This window comes from Schistocerca nitens, chromosome 6 (genome assembly GCF_023898315.1).
Source record: "Schistocerca nitens isolate TAMUIC-IGC-003100 chromosome 6, iqSchNite1.1, whole genome shotgun sequence".
Classification (NCBI taxonomy): Eukaryota; Metazoa; Arthropoda; class Insecta; order Orthoptera; family Acrididae; genus Schistocerca; species Schistocerca nitens.
The window spans coordinates 497,720,613-497,740,690 of record NC_064619.1 but is presented as its reverse complement, the minus strand read 5'-3'; the positions used below and the strand labels follow the sequence as shown (position 1 = coordinate 497,740,690).

General features: G+C 41.7%; 1 protein-coding gene across 3 annotated transcripts in view; it reads right to left on the bottom strand.

The window, feature by feature from the left end:
• The window catches only part of LOC126262468 (girdin), a 242,450-nt gene that overhangs the window by 115,114 nt on the left and 107,258 nt on the right, over nt 1–20,078 (bottom strand). The gene's annotated exons all lie outside the window — the stretch shown is intronic.

The window sequence follows — 20,078 nt, the reverse complement described above, 5'->3', positions numbered from 1 at the left end:
CTATAAGTGCTGCGGTCCACCAGGGGACCAGTACACAATGTGGAGAAGAAGTAGTATGAGGGATGGAATATGCAGCAGCAGTAAGAATGAATTCCGTGAGGTGTGCGACCTGACTATCGGAGCTTGCGAAGTTTTGATCCTGAAATGTCACCCTGGAAGAGAAGAGTCGCCAGTCTATTTTGGAGATGTTCCATCTAATTGAACATGGAGATGGGGTATGTTGCAGGAGTTGGATAACACAAGGGAAATGGTCGCTCGAATACGTATCAGAAAGAGCGTACCACTCAAACCGATGTGCAAGTTGGGTAGTACATATGGAGAGGTCTAAATGGGAATAGGTGTGAGATATGTCCGAAAGAAAAGTAGGGGTGCCAGTATTGAGGCAGACAAGACTGAGGTGGCTGAAAAGGTCTGCTAACAGGGAGCCTCTCAGGCAGGACGCTGGAGAACCCCAAAGGGGATGGTGGGCATTGAAGTCTCCAGTCAACAAAAATGGTGCAGGTAGCTGAGCAATAATTTGCACCATGTCTGCCCTAGTAACGGCAGATGACAATGGAGTGTAAACAGTATAAATGGGAAATGTGAAAGTAGTGAGAGAAATTCGGACGACAACTGCCTGCAAATCAGTGTGCAATGTGAAGAGATCATAGTAGATATCACCCCGGACCATCAACAAAACCCCTCCATGAGCTGGAATACCTACCACAGGAGGTAGGTCAAAACGCACAGAGAGATAGTGTGTCAAGTCAATACGATAGCATGGGTGTAGCTTCGTTTCCTGGAGAGCTACTACGAGTGGATAGTGCAAGCGTAGCAGCAACTTTATGTCCTCTCGGTTGGAGCGAATGCAGCGAACATTCCAACGAAGAAGTGCCAGCGTGAGAAGAAAAAGAAAAAGGAGAAGCAAGAAGGGGTCACCTCGAAGGCCGCTGAGGGCCTGGCATCGAGCGAGCACTGCTGTCACATCAATAGGTGGAGAGTCGTAGTCCATTTTTTCAATAGGTTCGTCGGCCACCATGTTAAGATGGTCGGGAGGGGGAGCTTCCTCCGCCGGCGAACGGCCAGATGTTCGGCTACCAGTGGTGCGGCCAAGCGAAACAGATGATGGCCTGGGGCAGCAACCGCTGGGTGGCGCAGGAAAAGAAACGCACCATGGCGGAGGAGGAGAACTTTTCTTCCTATGAGCCTTCTTGGAAGGTCGTTTAGTCGAAGTACTGGTCGATGGCTGAGAGTTCGGGGTACGTAAGAAGTCTTTACAGGACGGTTCCTTCTGACTTCTGGGTCTTAGTCTTGGCAGAAGCTGATGAAGGTGCTTGTGTCTTAGGGGAGACGTTGACGGGGTGATCTTAGCACTGGCCGAACGGACGACTGTAGCGCTAAAGGTCAGATCACATGTCTGCGTCGATACCTCACTGGTAGTCCAAGGAGAGGCGAGGACGGTACTGTATTTCCCCGCTGGGCGCAGCGTGGGCTTCCTACTAGCAAAAAGCTTGCGAGCAGCCGAGGTGGACACTTTCTCTTTGACCCAATTTCCTGTATACACCGTTCATCCTTGTAGATGGGACAGTCGTGAGAGAGGATGCTGCATGGTCACCCTGACAGTTCACGCAAAGAGGACACGGAGGTGGACAGTCACCCTCATGGGCATCCCTGCCACAAGTGATGCATTTAGCCGCATTAGAACGATACTGGCAGGTGTGGTTAAAATGCTGACACTGGTAGCAGCGAGTAGGTGTCGGGACATAGGGCCTGCTTGGTTGCGCGACGGCAACTGAACACTATCAAAGGTAAAGAAAAGTGTCCGGGTCAGTACAAGATCGTTGTTGACTTTTTCATGCCCCTATGGACAGCCGTCACGCTCTGCTCAGCGAGGAAAAACTGAATCTCCTCGTCAGTCAATCCGTCGAGTGATCTAGGAGATACCACACCACGCGACAGATTCAAAGTGCGGTGAGCCTCCACCCAGACAGGGAATGTGTACAGGAGAGTGACCCGAAGGAGTTTTTGTGCCTGAAAGGCGCTCTCAGTTTTGAACAACAAGGTACCGTTACGCATCCTGGTACAAGACTTGAGAGGTCCAGTTATGGCATCTGCGCCCTTCTGAATAACGAAAGGGTTGACAGAGGAAAACTCCTTTCCGTCCTCAGATCTAGAAACTACGAGGAACTTTGGGGCAGGCGGTAGTACTTTTGTCACTGGTGGCTGGTCAAGTTTCCGTTTTTGGGCAGAAGTCGAGAGAGAAGAAGAAGAGAAATCCATTGCGGATGAATCCCCCATGATTGCCAGCATCTCCGATGGTGCGCTCCTTCCTTGTGGGGACCCTCTCAGAGGGCACTCCCACCTTAGGTGAATGTTTACACCTCAGGTCACACCTCCCGAGAAACGGATGAAGGGACCAATCAGCATGGTCGGAAGGTGTCAGCTCGGGCAATCACCCCTCCCCGGACCTGGCCTTTACCAGGGGATATGCACGGGCCCTACTTGTCTACCCAGGGCGGAGAATTACACTTTACCCTGTCACTGGCTACGCATGCGAACGCGTGGGTCGGCCTTCAGGCACACACAGGGAGGAAAGAAGAATAGGAAAAAAGAGGGAGAGAAAGGATGGACTGTCTCAAACGCCGAGGCGGAGATCATAGCATGGACAAGAAGGCAAGGAGAAGGAGGCAAGTTAAAAAGTAAGGAAGACAGTGAGAGAGGGAGAAAGACAAAGAAAGGAAACAAAGGAAGGAAGAAACAAGAATAAGTGAAAAACCAAAATGACCACAAATGCAAGTCGTTGAACCGTCCGTCTCCAGATGCAGGCGCAAACTATCCCCTTGAGGGGGAGGGACTCCTTTTAGTCGCCTCTTATGTCCGGCAGGAATATCTCGGGCCTATTCTTACCCCGGACCCGCATGGGGTTGTGTAAGGAGTGTGACAGAGAAATAATGAATAAACTATTGAAAGAACCAAATTTTAATTTCCACATGAGAGGGTAACATTTGTTAATAGCATATCATTTTCACATTACAGATAAATGTTGTCCAGTGTGATGACCATCTGCATCCACGACTCTTTGGAATCACACTGGAGATACCATCTGACCACTGTTTGCAGCGTTTTTCAAACAGCAGGCCATGGAATATGGCTTATGCTCTGCTTTAATATCACACATTGTGTTCAGCATTCTGAGCCATGGCATGGTAACTTCAACAATTGTGGGTGGTGCAACTGGCCATCAGCCTCTGAAGCAGCAATTCCTAAATCACCAGTTAATTCAGACTTCTGAATCACCATCTTCAACCTCAGTGTAAAAAGAAGACCTGACTATTCTTTTACTGCATTGATACCCATGAAGAGCAGCAGCACTATTGTTTTGATAAATAGCATTAGAAGTAAAGCCCTGCGCACTTCTCCCGACTCATGTTGTCTGTTTATGTCTACAACAAAAGGCAGAGTGAAGAAAGTGACCCAGCCCGGATTTCATTCCACAACCTTCTGGTTTGCTGCCACATACAACACTAGTCACTCAAGTTGTGGTGCAATGGTATCATTCTTACTACTTAACTTGAATTCATCATAATTCAGACAATTTATATGAAATATTTATAAACTATATACAAAAACATTCCTCATGAATCAATTTATCTATTAGCAAGAACTGGATCAAAATTTTACAGCAGTTCCAGCAATTACCCTGCATATAAAGATGGACATGAGCAAGTGAATTCAATGTATATACTACTGGCCATTAAAATTGCTATACCACGAAGATAACATGCTACAGACGCGAAATTTAACCGACAGGAAGAAGATGCTGTGATATGCAAATGATTAGCTTTTCATAGCATTCACACACGGTTGGCACCTGTGGCGACACCTACAACTTGCTGACATGAGGAACGATTCCAACCGATTTCTCATACACAAACAGCAGTTGACTGGCGTTGCCTGGCGAAACGTTTTGTGATGCCTTGTGTAAGGAGGAGAAATGCGTACCATCATGTTTCCGACTTTGATAAAGGTCGGATTGTAGCCTATTGTGATTGTGGTTTATCGTATCGTGAAATTGCTGCTCGCGTTTGTCGAGATCCAATGACTGTTAGCAGAATATGGAATCAGTGGGTTCAGGAGGGTAATACGGAACGCCGTGCTGGATCCCAACGGCCTCGTATCACTAGCAGTCGGGATGACAGGCATCTTATCCGCATGGCTGTAATGGATTGTACAGCCACGTCTCGATCCCTGAGTCAACAGATGGGGATGTATGCAAGACAGCAGCCATGGACAATCAGCTCAGAGACCGTGGCTGCGGTTACCCTTGACGTTGCATCATAGACAGAACCGCCTGCGATGGTGTACTCAGCAACGAACCTGGGTGCACGAATGGCAAAACGTCATTTTTTCGGATGAATCCAGTTTCTGTTTACAGCATCATGATGGTCGCATCCAAGTTTGGCGACATCACGGTGAACGCACATTGGAAGCGTGTATTCGTCATCGCCATACTGGCATATCATACGGCGTGATGGTATAGGGTGCCATTGGTTACACGTCTCTGTCACCTCTTGTTCGCATTGACGGCACTTTGAACGGTGGACGTTACATTTCAGATGTGTTACGAGCTGTGGCTCTACCCTTCATTCGATCCCTGCAAAACCCTACATTTCAGCAAGATAATGCACGACTGCATGTTGCAGGTCCTGTACGGGCCTTTCTGGATACAGAAAATGTTCGACTGCTGCCCTGGCCAACACATTCTGCAGATCTCTCACCAAATGAAAACGTCTGGTCAATGGTGGCCGAGCAACTGGCTCGTCACAAGACGCCAGTCACTACTCTTGATGAACTGTGGTATTGTGTTGAAGCTGCATGGGCAGCTGTACCTGTACATGCCATCAAGCTCTGTTTGACTCAATGCCCAGGCGTATCAAGGCAGTTATTACGGCCAGAGGTGGTTGTTCTGGGTACTGATTTCTCAGGATCTATGCACCCAAATTGCGTGAAAATGTAATCACATGTCAGTTCTAGTATAATATATTTGTCCAATGAATACCCGTTTATCATCTGCATTTCTTCTTGGTGTAGCAATTTTAATGGCCAGTAGTGTATGTATGCAGATGATTGGCTTAAATCCTTTAACACATTATGTTACAGTTGAAACTACAGGAATTTCAGATTGGTTCTCTCATGTGTAATATGTCTATATACCAGCTGTTTCCATCCAAACAGAAATCTAAAGATATTGTACTTTCAGGTGTAGGGATGAATGAAACATGCATGATATTTTTATGGTATCACTTATGATAACTTAAGATGATGTTTCTTTTTACGAGGATCTTTTGTTGGGGATTTCAAGTTTATTTCCAGGTTTTTAAAAACTTTTGACATTTTTTGAAAAAAATCTAGTGGGGTGAAATGTAAAAGGTATTTCTATCAATGATGGCATGCCAATAAATTGTTATCTTTGCACATCACAGGTTCTCTAGAATTTTCAGAGCTCTATCCCAGCTGCAGCATTGTCCTGCTGTTACATTCAAGAATGCCCATACACATGGAAAATACGTGGTGGTGGTGGTGGTGGGGGAATCCCGGATTTTTTCCCCTGTTAGAAATGAACTTTTTCTCAGGTGAAAATACTCTTGTTCGCAGGTCAAAATACACTGCACTACTGGTGACAGAACATTTTTTTCTGTGTTAAATGACAATATACTTCCCCTTGGGGCAGTAATAAATATCAATCCTTTGAATTTTGAAGGTTTTATACACCCAGCATAGAACTTCCCAGCTTTATGGAAATGAAACCCAGCAAAAAACGATACGTTTTGGAAAGATCTTTGATGTACAGCAACATTTACAATGCAAATTTTTTATTAAAGTATAAACACGATTCCACCAAATGCAGCATGGGACCTTCCAAAGCGCTGAAATCTAGATTGCGACGTACTTTTGTCAGCCAATCATATCTCATGCGACATGAACTCACCAGCGAATTACTGCAGATATTAATGGCCTAGGATACGTGATGTAGTCAGCCAGGAACATTTTCAATGTCAAGTAGTGCAAACACACAAATAGGAAAAGTTAATGGTTTAAATTGATATTACATAGTACAGCTGCAAGAAAAGCTAAGCTTTCACATCTAATATCAGCTGTCAAAAATTTTGTACTACTTTTTCCGAGGGTGTGGTTGGCAGAATCACAAGCACACAACTTATTAAACTGCAGCAGCTGAATATTTCCGCCAAGCATGATTCTACATTTCACTACTCTGCAATGAGCATTTTGTAGTTTACTTGGCTGAATACATGTTCTGTCAAGCACTGACTTTTCCATATAAAAGCCAGTTACATATGCAACTGCTCAAAAATTCACTATGAACCTTTTTGTGGATAGTTATATTTTCTACCAATTATTGCATAATTTTTAATCTATGAAAGAAGTGAAGTAAATAAAAAAGCTAACTTCAAAACTTTGTCTTTTTTAGCGTGTTATCCTTTAAGATCTATCAAACACAAATGTGTCACTAAAATTTTAAATAATGGTATAAATGGCTGATCTTCTAGGACCGTAATTTTTTAAGTGATTGATCCTCAGCGTTAAGTTTTGAATGAGAGTCTAATACTCCATGATTCAAGAAATTCATTGATCATTCTCAAGTGTAACACAATTCATATCAGAACTTTGAAAAAATGCTTCTCAAACCACCATTCACAATAGTTTCCACAACCTATGAGAAATGTACACAGGTGTGACATCGCACTCGTCAAAAGGAGGCCCACAAGGAAGACACATCAAAAGCAGTTTGTTGTTAGGAAGTACTGTGTAGTCTTTGACACATTTTGCATTATCTTTGCAAATGAAGTTTTATTTTGGTGTTATTCTCTTGTTTATGTTTTATTGCTGTAGTATTATTCTACGTAGCAGGCTAAAGTAAAATTCTTTGTTAGAGTATCTGTTCTTACCAGTCACAATTCCAAAGAAGTCCCAGGTTTATCTCAAATGACAAAATTCCTGGGCTTTTCCCAGTTGTGCTGGGACATATACAACCTGATATACCATCCATCACATGCCAGGGACAGCAGTTGTCGTCAAGGTTTCCATGGAATGGTCGCTGGCAGTGAGCCAAAACTATCTGAACACTTTGTTGAAGTGATGAAATATGATTATGAAAGCTTTCCATAAAGCAACACAAAGTAATTATTTGGTTAATATGTTAAGGACGTACATAATTACCTAATAAATTAGTGGACAAAACAGTGTTTTGAGTCAGTCTATAATGTCCGTTGACAGAAGATAATGATATTTGAACAACTATAAAGGCCACTTTCGACTGTCCCAGAATGAAAGATTTATTTGAAAATCAATAAATTAGTGGCGAACTTCAGCGTAAAAGCGGGGTAAATTTAAAAGTTATACAGGCGTGGTTGGATCTAGGTATTATTAGGAAGTGCATTACTTATGAACCTATAAACAAAGTACTATGTAATTGTGGTTTTTGTTTTTGGGCATTTGGTCAGATTTGCAACAAAGCAAGTATGACTGCTATAAACTAAACTACTGCAATGAAGCATGTACAGAAATAATGAAGCATGTACAGAAATAAATGGCAGGAGGTTACAGTATAAATTTCTTCTTTTCTATTTCATGCTGACTGCATGAGCAACAAAAGAGTTGGATGGCTGCATATTCACAGCAGCAGCCGGATACACTTAACTAACCACTGACAAATTTCAATGCAGTCAGCAATCACAGGAATATCCCACCCTAGTGTCGCAGGCTGAATTTCTTTCTGTTAAATTACAACGTTATCAAACAAAACAAGTTAATCTGTAATATTTATTGTGTTTTATATCATGTTGAAGTTTTTCTACTTCAATTGTCAACATTTCCTCAGAAGAGACGTATAGATTTGTAACGCACACTAAGCAGGTATGCATTGGCAGGTAGTAACATACAGTTAAGCACAGAATATTTACGTACAGCATATCTACATTACTTTTTGAAGATCTTAATTTGATTTACGGAACGAAAAGTATATTGAAACAGATCATGCCTAAGCTCTGAATGAATATATGAAAATTTTCTTTTAAAAAAGCTCAGTCTAAAAATTTTTGATAATCAACTGACATAGGACGTTGGTCCCAGGAAAAAAAAAGGAAAACCTAACATGACTTCTCAACACGTTAACGCAAGAGATTTTCTATTTTCTTTCTGAGTTATTACAAACCTGTAACCAGAATTATCTATGAAGACCTTAACCATACAAAGCACTGTATACATACACTATGTGATCAAAAGTATCTCGACACCCCCCAAAACATACGTTTTTCATATTAGGTGCATTGTACTGCCACCTACTGCCAGGTACTCCATACCAGCAACCTCAGTAGTCATGGGGTGCACTGTGGAACTCATGGACTCCAAACATGGTCAGGTGATTGGGTGGCACTTGTGTCATACATCTGTACGTGAGATTTCCACACTCCTAAACTTCCCTTGGTCCAATGTTTCTGATGTGATAGTGAAGTGGAAATGTGAAGGGACACACACAGCAGAAAAGCGTACAGGCCGACCTCGTCTGTTGACTGACAAGAGACCGCCACAGTTGCAGAGGGTCGTAACATCTATCCAGACCATCACACAGGTATTCCAAACTGCATCAGAATCCACTGCAAGTACTATGACAGTTAGGCAGTAAGTGAGAAACTTGGATTTCATGGTCGAGCGGCTGCTCATAAGCCACACATCACGTCCGTAAATGCCAAACAACGCCTTGCTTGGTGTAAGGAGAGTAAACATTGGACGACTGAACAGTGGAAAAACGGTTGTGTGGAGTGACGAATCACGATACACAATGTGGCGATCTGATGGCAGGGTGTGGGTATGGTGAATGCCCGGTGAATGTCATCTGTCAGCGTGTGTAGTGTCAAAATTAAAATTGAGAGGCGGTGGTGTTTTTCATGGAGGAGGCATGTATTCCTTGTTGTTTTGTGTGGCACTATCACAGTACAGGCCTACATTGATGTTTTAAGCACCTTCTTGCTTCCCACTGTTGAAGAGCAATTCGGGGATGGTGATTGCACCTTTCAACACGAGCGAGCACCTGTTCCTAAAGCACGGCCTATGTCAGATTGGTTACACAACAATAACATCCCTGTAATGGATTGGCCTGCAGAGTGTCCTGACCTGAATCCTGCAGAACACCTTTGGGATGTTTTGGAACTCAGACTTCATGCCAGGTCTCACCGACTGACATCGATACCTCTCCTCAGTGCAGCACTCTGTGAAGAATGGGTTACCATTCCCAAGAAACCTTCCAACATCTGATTGAATGTATGCTTGCCAGAGTGGGTCAACACCATATTGAACTCTAGCATTACTGATGGAGGGCGCCACGAACTTTTAAGTCATTTTAGGCTATGTGTCCGGATACTTTTGATCACGTAGTATATAACCGGTTGCGAATTTAGTTAAACTCAATGAAAGTAGGCTCTCCTGGAGTATAAGAAAAATACGCCACATTTTGGAGTGTGTTATCATCATCATCATCATCATCATCATCATGTGAAGTGTTTGGGTATTCTGGAAATCTTAATATTTACGCTAGCAGAGTGTGTACAGGCAACTGGATGCTGTCAAGCAGGTGGGTAGGGAGAGGGCTGACATTGCGGTGTTGGAGGTAATGGGTACATTGTTTCATCTCTGACTGGGCTTTCTGAATGCATCTTGTGTGCTGGACGGAGCTGTGGATGCTCGTCATACTGCTGGTAACACAAGAGTTCAGTGTCACACACTGTTAGTACCATTTGTCCCAATTGACACATTCTCATGAATAAGGATTCGAGAGAACCTGGTCAATAGGGATGAGGTATGCCTTCTCAGTTTAGTGGCAATACGATGAGAGCATGCCCAACATCATCCAGCATGCAAGATGATTTCAGAATTCCCAGGCAGAGATGTGAATACTGCAATCTCACCCTCTCCCCACCCAACTGCCAGACAGTACCCCGGCCATATGTAGCCTAGCCACATTGAGAAGGAAGGGGGGGGGGGGGGGGGGGCTTTTCGATGCTGAATCAAATCACTCAGCTAACATTTCAAGCAGTTATAGCAAGATAAATAATTGTAAGAAATCCATAAATAGCACTGCAAGGAACAAACATATCACAGAAAAGGAACAGATGACAGTATTTATGTAACACTGAAAAACCAACAAGATCAAATGCAAAAAAAATTGCTAAAAACATACTTGCAGAATTAGAGTGATGAGTTTTAGTTGCAAAAACACTGCAGCAACATGCTGCAATGTACAGCAGGAAAAGACCAAGCAGAATATACTATTGCTCAATGACAAGCCTGATGGAGGAACTGAAAATTATATTTGTTTAACTGGCGGCCATCCACTAAAGATATGCTGACAATAATGACGACAATAACAGAAGGGAGATGGTGAAACCCAATGATGGCCTATAGTCTATTCCTCATGAAAGCACCAACATGGCTGTCAAGCTTAACGTCTCCATCCAAAGGACGGATCACTGTCAATGGTGTCACATGTCCTCACTTCACGAGACACTGTGGAGAAGTTTGGCATTTACACCAGGACACTGGCACAAAGTCTGGCAATCAGGAACTTTATGCCGCCGCCGCCACCACCATTCCTGCCCTTGCTGGACAAATACTAGCAGTTTTTTTCCACCACCGGGACTAACTGGCTTAACCCTGGAATATGGCTACCTTGAAATTCAAGATACGATCTCCAGCATCCACTCTTTATCTCTAGTGAGGAGTGGTAGTGATCAGAAAGGCACTGACCTCCTCTTACAGGAGAGCAAAGCCTGTGGTTCAGTGGAGAGGGGGCAGATGGTGGGCACCCTCAGGATGGAGCTGCTTCCAGTTTAGTAATGACAATTAATTCCATGCATTTTTCAACAATGCACTAAATAAAAAGAATAGCTTTGTGCTTAAATAGCAATGACTGCCACTTTGGGTACAAACTAAGGACTGGGGGAGTGTTTCACACTATTTTTTGAATATTTTCCTCTTTGGTGCAGCTAGAGAAAGTAAAGTCTTTGGGTTATATGTTTTAATCCAAACAATCTATTCTCTTCAATGAGGTTGCTGGGGTCTTGTGGACGTCAGCATGATAATGTTTGACCCTCTTCAATATGGATTAATCACCATAGCATCACTCGCTCTGACCTGGGTCTCTCCAAATAGGTGCCACAGCAACAGATACCTGGCATTGTAACCTCGCTTGAGTCCCTGTGCCCCAGACACTATGAGCAGTTACTCCACAGCATGCATGGGGAGTTTTCAGCTTTGATACTAAAATGTGTTGCTTCCACTGTCAGGGTTCTACAACTATGTTTGATCCTACAATCCTATAAGAGGTGCTTAAGATTAGATTACATAGTGAATGGGACTATTTTGTTCTCCTTGCATTCTTTATGAGTAATAAGAAGCAATCACCAAGATCTGCACAGACAAGTGAAAGGAAGAGAGTTCGGTATTTTAAAAGACTGCCTTCCACCAGAGTCAAGCTGGCACAAGATGCAGGTTGCTAATCCTGCTACTGTGGTGAACACCTAAGGAGAAGGGTGGTGGGGAGGTGCACAATGGTAAGCAGCACCGCAGCACATGACACGCCAGCCAATAGTCATTCTGCATCATCTGCCTGTAGCGTACACTTAACGGTGTGTGCAGAACATTTAGCATTGATTTTCATTTTAGTTTAGGTACGATGATGTTACTTAGCCACTACACAATTCATTTTCGGTGGCATAAAGCAAAGACGGTAACTACTACAATAAGAAGCAATGGTGATAAGTTTTCTGGCAGTATAAATTCTGATAAGCAATCAAAAAGCAGCCGCAGTGACTGCGCACAACTTTCACCTCTGCATTTCCAGTTACGGGGCAGGCAATGGTTGGATCTTGAAGTGTGGGGCAGACAGAGAGCACAATAGAGGCACGGCAAAGTCTTTTCCATCTCTCTCTCTCTCTCTCTCTCTCTCTCTCTCTCTCTCTCTCTCTGTGTGTGTGTGTGTGTGTGTGTGTGTGTGTGTGTGTGTGTGTGTGTGTGTGTGTGTGTGCAAAATGCATCACACTGCCACCTTCTTACATGTGCACCACTATAATGTCTGGGGAAATCAGAAGATGCTTGTAGGGATGGTTTAACGACCGTGCAGAGAATACCTAGCAGAGATAATGTATTTATTCAAGGCTGTGGCTCAGCAGTTTTTAAGCCACCTGGCAAGTAGCAAGTAACGACTGCAAGAAACAAGTGGATGACCTAGATTTTTTGCAAAAACCATTTTACACTTCATAATTCACCAGGTAAGCAAAAGGCGAACATCCAACAGAAAAAGTTAGTTTAGGATACAAAAAAGACAAAATTTTCAAGGAAGCAACTAGCCAATACTGGCAAACATGGGTACCACATATCAGAAAACAAATGACATGAGGAAATTACTTACAGAATGTAGAGTTATTGCAGCTGAACTTTCATTACTTATGAAAACAAACTGGCTATCTCAATTTTATTACATAGATTAAACTTACTTCAATCAAAATCATGCAGCGGAAATGTGCTCGAGCGGACGATGGGTATGGTGAACTAACAATTCCAGTTTGCAAAAGTAATCTACTTACAGTGATTCATGTAGATCAATTAATACCAGTTCTATTTGTGGTGTCACCACCAGACACCACATTTGCTAGGTGGTAGCCTTTAAATCGGCCGCGGTCCATTAGTACACGTCGGACCCGCGTGTCGCCACTGTCAGTGATTGCAGACCGAGCGCCACCACACGGCAGGTCTAGAGAGACGTACTAGCACTCGCCCCAGTTGTACAGCCGACGTTGCTAGCCATGGTTCACTGACAAATTACGCTCTCATTTGCCGAGACGATAGTCAGCATAGCCTTCAGCTACGTCATTTGCTACGACCCAGCAAGGCGCCATTATCAATAGATATTTAACTTGTGATGCCTGTACCGTCAGACCGATGTTCTACAATTATGGATTAAAGTTAAGTATTACATCAACTACGTACTTTATTTGCTACTAAAAATTCCCTTAACTGTTCCAGATCTCACGCCAGTCTGCGTGAGCTTAACGCGTGCCTTTCAGCTTCCTCCAAACCCCGTGAATTGACTCCTGCCAATTCACAACACTATTCTCCCAGAGTAAGATTATTTTGAAGTGTCAAAGGGTAGTAATTCAGTGTTCTCAAGCAGTGGTTTAAAGGACATGTTGCTGTATCCAGCTACACATTTGATTACTGTCATGGACAATGTATGCTTCCACTCTGTGCAACCGAAGAAAGCTCTAACTACAAATACGAAACAGGTATAAATTATTGTGTTGTTGTGCTCTAACAGAATGTCTCACAGCACCATCACAGATTGGAGTAAAAGTGATGATTCTTTCCCATGGACACAATTATGTGTACAGACCAAGATTTGTTCCCTGTGAGGTACTGCTTTACAGGTAACTAGCAGGAGAACTGGGAATCTGCCACAGAATGTGATGACTTGAAGAAAATCCAGTGGGTGGTTAGAACATTTCAACAGTTCAAATCAATGTATCCAGATGGAATTTTTCTGGCTCGACTACAAGTAGGTCAGCATTTAATCAGACTGATAGACTCATTCCTAATGCTTGGAGGACAGTGAAGGTCTTTTTCATTCTGAAGTGAGGGAGAATTGATCATACTAAAACTAAGGATATGAGATCAATCAATCTTCCTTTTCTTTTAAAGACATTAGAAAATTGGCTAATGTGCAAGCTAGGGAAAAAGAGGTTAATTGAGTTTCACCTACACAAAGACCAAGAAAACATCAACCCTGCAAAGCAGCACTTCTCTAACTTGCTGAGAAGGTAGAAAAAGCTCTGCCCTTTCAGGAAAGTGCTCCTGCATCTTTCTGGATACTGGAAGTGCTTTTAGAAATACAACTTTTGACTCCATGGCTACAGCTGAAGAATAGTATGGCATTAAGACCACTACATGTAGCTGGATACAGACCATTCCAAGTAGATGAAAAGTAGAAGCCACCAAAATTGATGTGAGAATGGTGGTCAACACCACTAGAGGGCGTACCAGGCGGGGTTTTATCCCCTCTACTGTGGAACCTAGTAGTCTATGAACTCTAAGGTGTTATAGGTTACTTTTAGCAAGGATGCACAGATGATATAGTCATTGTAACACTTGGTAAATTTGCTAGTACCATTAGAATAATGGCACAATGCACGCTGAACATTGGCAGAACTGATGCAAGAAACAGGATCTAAAGGTCAGTTCCAGGAAAACTGTTGTCATACCAGTCACAAGGAAGTATATTTGAATCTTAAGCTCTTCGATGAAATTTGACATTAGATGGAATAGGGAAGCACCTAGATGTAACAGTGGGTGCGAAACTTATCATGGAATCCTCAACATGCACAATATATAAGTTGCAAGGCAAAAGGTACTCCGTGCACTAGTAGGGTGTGTGGTAAAAACTGGGGTCCAAGGCCCAGCAGGGTGTACTGAATGTACACCTCTGTAATAAGGTCAATGATAATTTAAGGAGCTACAGTATGGTAGAATAGTGTCTCACAAAATGAGGCTGTGAAGGAGCTCTGAAAGGTGCATATTGGCCTACCTAGCCACATTAGGCAGAATTAGCAGCACACCCTTTGCTGGTATGGAGACCATGCTGCACATGCCCCCATTATATCTTTCAGTTACTATGGAGATAGCAACAGGGACCTACAGGTTGAAAACTATTGATGTTTAGGATATCCAGAATCCCACACTAATATAATAAATGTTGTTAACATAGGAATGGTCAGGGAAATGCCGGCTGACTATACAATAGCTTCCAGTTGTTTCAACAAATCTTTCAGAGGAACATCTGGAAGTAGGAAACAGTGGAAAAGTTCACAATGATACCTTTCATGAGACAGTCTGGTTTACTGATGGGTCAAAAACAGAGAAAGGTACTGGTGCCAGTGCATACGAGGTACAGTCTAGACTAGAGAGTGCACTCACTCTGTGGAAGCTGGCTATGATATTTTAGGTTAAGATATTTGCAATCAGAGCTTCCATGGGTGAGACTCTACATAGGTGCTACAAGGCCTGAAGTATCTACACTGATTCAGACAGCCAAGTAGGTCTGAAATCTCCATCACCACCTGCAGCAAGATCAAATATTGTAGCAGAATGCCACAGATCTCTTATGAGGCTAGGGGAAAGCAACATGGTAAACCTAATGTGGGTCCCTGGTCACTTAGGAATTGGTGATAATGACCAAGCAGATAAGCTGCCACGGTAGGGGCGATGACTATTTGTTGGATCTGAACCTGTCTTAACAATCACCAGGGTGATGGTAAAATATGAACTATGTAGCTGGATAAGAGGCAGCACATAGAATATTGGACTAAAATTCAAGAGAAAGCAATCTTTGGCTTTAACAGGATGCAAATTAAACTCACGGTAGATCTAATAACTGGCCACTGGAACTTTAGGAAACACACACACACACACACACACACACACACACACACACACAAAGAAGCTCATAAGTGCACATTATGGGTTGCGAGGAATGAAGCTGTACTATATCTTCCAATGCAAAGCACTTGATTTTTTTTTGGGGGGGGGGGGGGATAATTGGGTCACTAATACCTGAAGAGACTGACTAACAAAAACCTAGAGTGAAGAGTGTTCTCGAGGGTATTGGCTGGTTTTACTAGGATGACAGAAAGTAACTACACAACAAAATTGGTTTCTGTGGGAGCAGCGAGCACAAAATTTAAGCAGCAGGGACAGTGTGTTGTTTTACTACCGTCTTTGTCATTATGATCCAATTAAGCTAGTATGGTCTCCGGTGAGGTTATACTGTGGAGAACAGTAATACATTTAGAATACCATATGCTGAGAGACTTGCACATGAAGTAATAGAAAGTATCTCAACATCTGCATGGGCAGCTTACATGTGACACAGAAAAATGGCAGTCAAACACAAAGAAAGAGGGAAGAATCCAATTGTGGAAACTTTTTATTATACATCTTCACAAGTGAAAGTCATCTACGCCAGAGTTCTAAGACGAAAGAATGGATTTCATATTGCGAACCATGCAAGCATTGATTACTGATGTTTATGACTGCTTGCTTGACTGTCTGTAGCTGCCTTATAAATTATTAATAGCCAAATATTCATCTCTGGACTTAAAATAAAACAGTTTTCTCCCTAAGAGTAATTTTGTTCCATGTAAATAGATAATGTGATTAGTTAATAATAATGCAGCAGATATTGTTTGTATGTTGTACAATAAAATATTAGTTATTTGTAGCTTACTAAACAACCTGTTTTTGACTTCCTTATAGTCATACATTTTTACAGCTCAAAAATGCTTTAAATACATTTGATGAGTGTGGATGCTCGATATGAGCAGAGCAAATACTTGTTTGACTAATAAAACAAATTGTGATTGTTCAAAAGTATATATATATATATATATATATATATATATATATATATATAACACACACACACACACACACACACAACATTGATCATTAAAATATTGATTACGGACAATACAGCTGAACCTGATTTATACGTATATCAAGTGGAAGAGAAAAGATTACTTGTAACTCAGAATTACTTTGAAGTCAGACAGAGAGAGTAATACACACAATATTTCTCACTTAAAAAGAAACACCTACAACGGACCTATATAAGTAAACTTTACAAATGACAAAAATAGAGAAACTAGAGTATTACAAGAGAAAATATTATTTGGTCCTGCTTTGGAGAAATTAGATACTGTATTTTATGTGAATACAGGCTTTCCCAGTGTATACTGCTCATGAAATCTTCTCGGGCTTCCATCCGGGTAGCTGGGTCGAAAATCTGCGACGTTTCGACGAGTGTCATTCCCATCAACTTCTGGTGAAGTCTCATCTTTCCCCGAAGATTATGAGAATGACACTCATCAAAACATCACGGATTTTTGATGCAGCTACCCAGTTGGAAGAGTGAGAAGATTTCATCAGTAGATACTGTATTGCAATTTGGCTCTTTGCACTGTACTAATAACAAAGGTACAGTATTAAAGAGAAAGTACATTATTTTGAACTTGATTTTGCTTTAAAAAAATCACATAATTTGGAATTTTTCAATTTTCATGCATTATGTGTATGAACTTTATTTTTCAAATTTTTTAATGAATTCAGAGATTTTTCACAACTTTTAGCAGTGATGTAACGCTTGCACACATCAACTGCACATAACACTTAACTCAGTTCAGGTGTTTCAAGATTCAAGTCATCACCTCCACTGCCATTATTGTCAGTTGAAGCTGGTCCAGTTCCTTGATCACGACCATATTGTTGGAACACATCAGCAATAATATCCTCGCCCTGTAGTTCTCAAATAAGATGAGATTATCATTAAAATGTACAAAACTGTCGAAACCTGCACCATTCAGCACAGTTAGCTCATTACAGAAATGACTTCACCATCACAAGCATCGTCGGCGTCATCATCATTGATGGCAGTCTCTTCCGGATGGCTTGTAGTAAGTTAATAGAGAGGTTTTCATTTTTTGCATCAGTCAGTGCTATTAAAAGTTGAACCAGTTTTCTTCTATGATGCGCTTTGAAATTTGCACCAATGCCCAAATCAAGCAGCTTTTTCTACTTTTAGTACACTAGTACAACTTGGAGGGAAAAATTCCACTATCATTTTCCAAAACTACTCTTGTGGATGTGCTGCACATCGATCCTGGAGACAAAGGCTCCTCCTCTTTTTCATTATAATGACCAGTTTTTTTAACCATTGTTTCATTAAAATCATAATCATCCAAGAACTTTTATTGAATTTGTATTCCATAGGTTTCATCTTCACATGTCAGCAACATCTTAGATCCCTATACATTTTTCTATCACACGTGGGGGAAGGTTGTCGGATCCATTTGTTTTCATGGGGAGAAGTAGGGTCGTGCAAATTTAGTTTTCTTCCCTCCGTGGCATGAGTCACTCCCTTCAGCTAATGTTTTACTAGGAAGTAGACTGTATAATAGACCAGTCTCCTCACAGTATTAGATGTTTTAAGGCTGATAATCCCTTAAGATACCCAGCAGAACCTAATCAATCCAGTGTTCCACCGTGACACTGTCCATAGTTTCAATTCACCAGAATTTGTTCTCCCTGTGATTCCATGATGATCTTTAAATCCTTGTAATCATCATGGATGAAGCCTTGAAATCAGCAGTGATGTTTCTACTTCTAGCTAAATCCAATCGCCATTGCTTTTAACGGGTCACCACTGATTGGTGGAGCTACAGCGCATTTTTTGCTGGAACCATGTAAAAAACACCTTTTCCAAATCTACATAATTCCCTTCTTGCTGATGGCTGCATTTTGTTGATTTTGCATCTAATTTTAAAAACTCATTCAAAATGTGGTTTCTTTTGCTGATGACTGTACATAGTGTTGTATAGGCAATTCGTAAGCCTGAAGCAATTTCATATTTTGTTTTGTGTGTATTAGTAAGCACTTCTCATATGAATTTTACTTCCTGATCTATTATGTACCTCTTCCTTTTTATGTTCTCCATGGCTGATCAAAAGCGACAATGTTAGAACCACTGTTGAAAAATAAATATCTGCCGGCAACTTTTAACTTCTTGACTGTTACCATGAAAGAGATTCTCATATTGAAAAACACCAGTGCCAGGAGTGTATGTTTCCGTGACACCCACTCTAATTAACTGTTTCTCTGTCCCTTGTCTCCATCTGCTCGCTCATTTGCATATGTCAACAAAGGTAAGGAAAATATCAGAGGGCTTCTTTTCAAACAACAATGCTCATTACAATTACGCAAAACTCAATTTATTTCACCAGAAATTGTTACATATAACAGTGAATGACGTAAAGACGCATTAAATATATGTAAAGTTTAATTAATCAAACAATGGAAAATCCAAGATGGAATGTAACAATATTATGAGAAGGTACGTTGCTACTCACCATATAGCAGAGGTGCTGAGTCGCAGGTAGACAACAAAAAAGACTCTCACAATTATAGCTTTCAGCCATTAAGGCCTTCGTCAACAACAGACACACATATGCACACACTCACACAAACGCAACTCACACACATGACTGCAGTCTCAGACAACTCAAACCACAGACTGCAGTGGTGTGTGTGTGTGTGTGTGTGTGTGTGTGTGTGTGTGTGTGTGAGAGAGAGAGAGAGAGAGAGAGAGAGAATTGCATTTGCATGAGTGTGTGTGCATGTGCGTATGTGTGTGTATTATTGACGAAGGCCTTAATGGCTGAAAGCTATAACGGTGAGAGTGCTTTTGCTGTGCCTATCTGTGACTCAGCATCTCCACTATATGGTGAGTAATAACTTTCCTTCTCATAATATTGTTAAAGTTTAATTAACACTTTTTAAATTATATTTTGTTGGCACCGACAAAACTTAACTTATAAATAAGATCTACACAGAACAGAGTTATGTATGAACCAGGTTCAATTGCGTGTGAAACACTGTGTATCCAAATGTGCAGTCAGCTGTCATACTGCAGTAACTGGCAATATTGCATTGTGCATCAACGTCTGCAAAATTCAGTGTTTTACCTGAATTAGTTGCTGATCCTGAACCCTTGTGTGTATCTATTGGAGGAGGAGGAGGAGGAGGAGGAGGAGGAGGAGAGGTGACAGTATTACCTCAGGCTCTAAATCTATGGAACAAATATTTCTAAAATCCACTTCACAGAAACGAGTCATTCCTCAAACATTGTGCAGTAAAAACATCATCAGTTTGGTTGGGTATACAGAAACTTATCTTCCACATGGTGTCATTTAGGAAAACCATCTTTAAATTAGGACAGCCAATGATCAGTTTGGCCCTTAACCCTCCAAAAATTTGATTCCATTGTTTGTTTTGGGTCCTCTGTGGTTCACTTTCTAAATACAGGATCATTCTCCAATGACTAGGTTTGGAAACAAGAGATACCTCCTATTAATTTTAGACAATCGTAATCATCAAAATTGGTTGGATAGTTATAATTAAATCCAGCATCTCCAAAATCT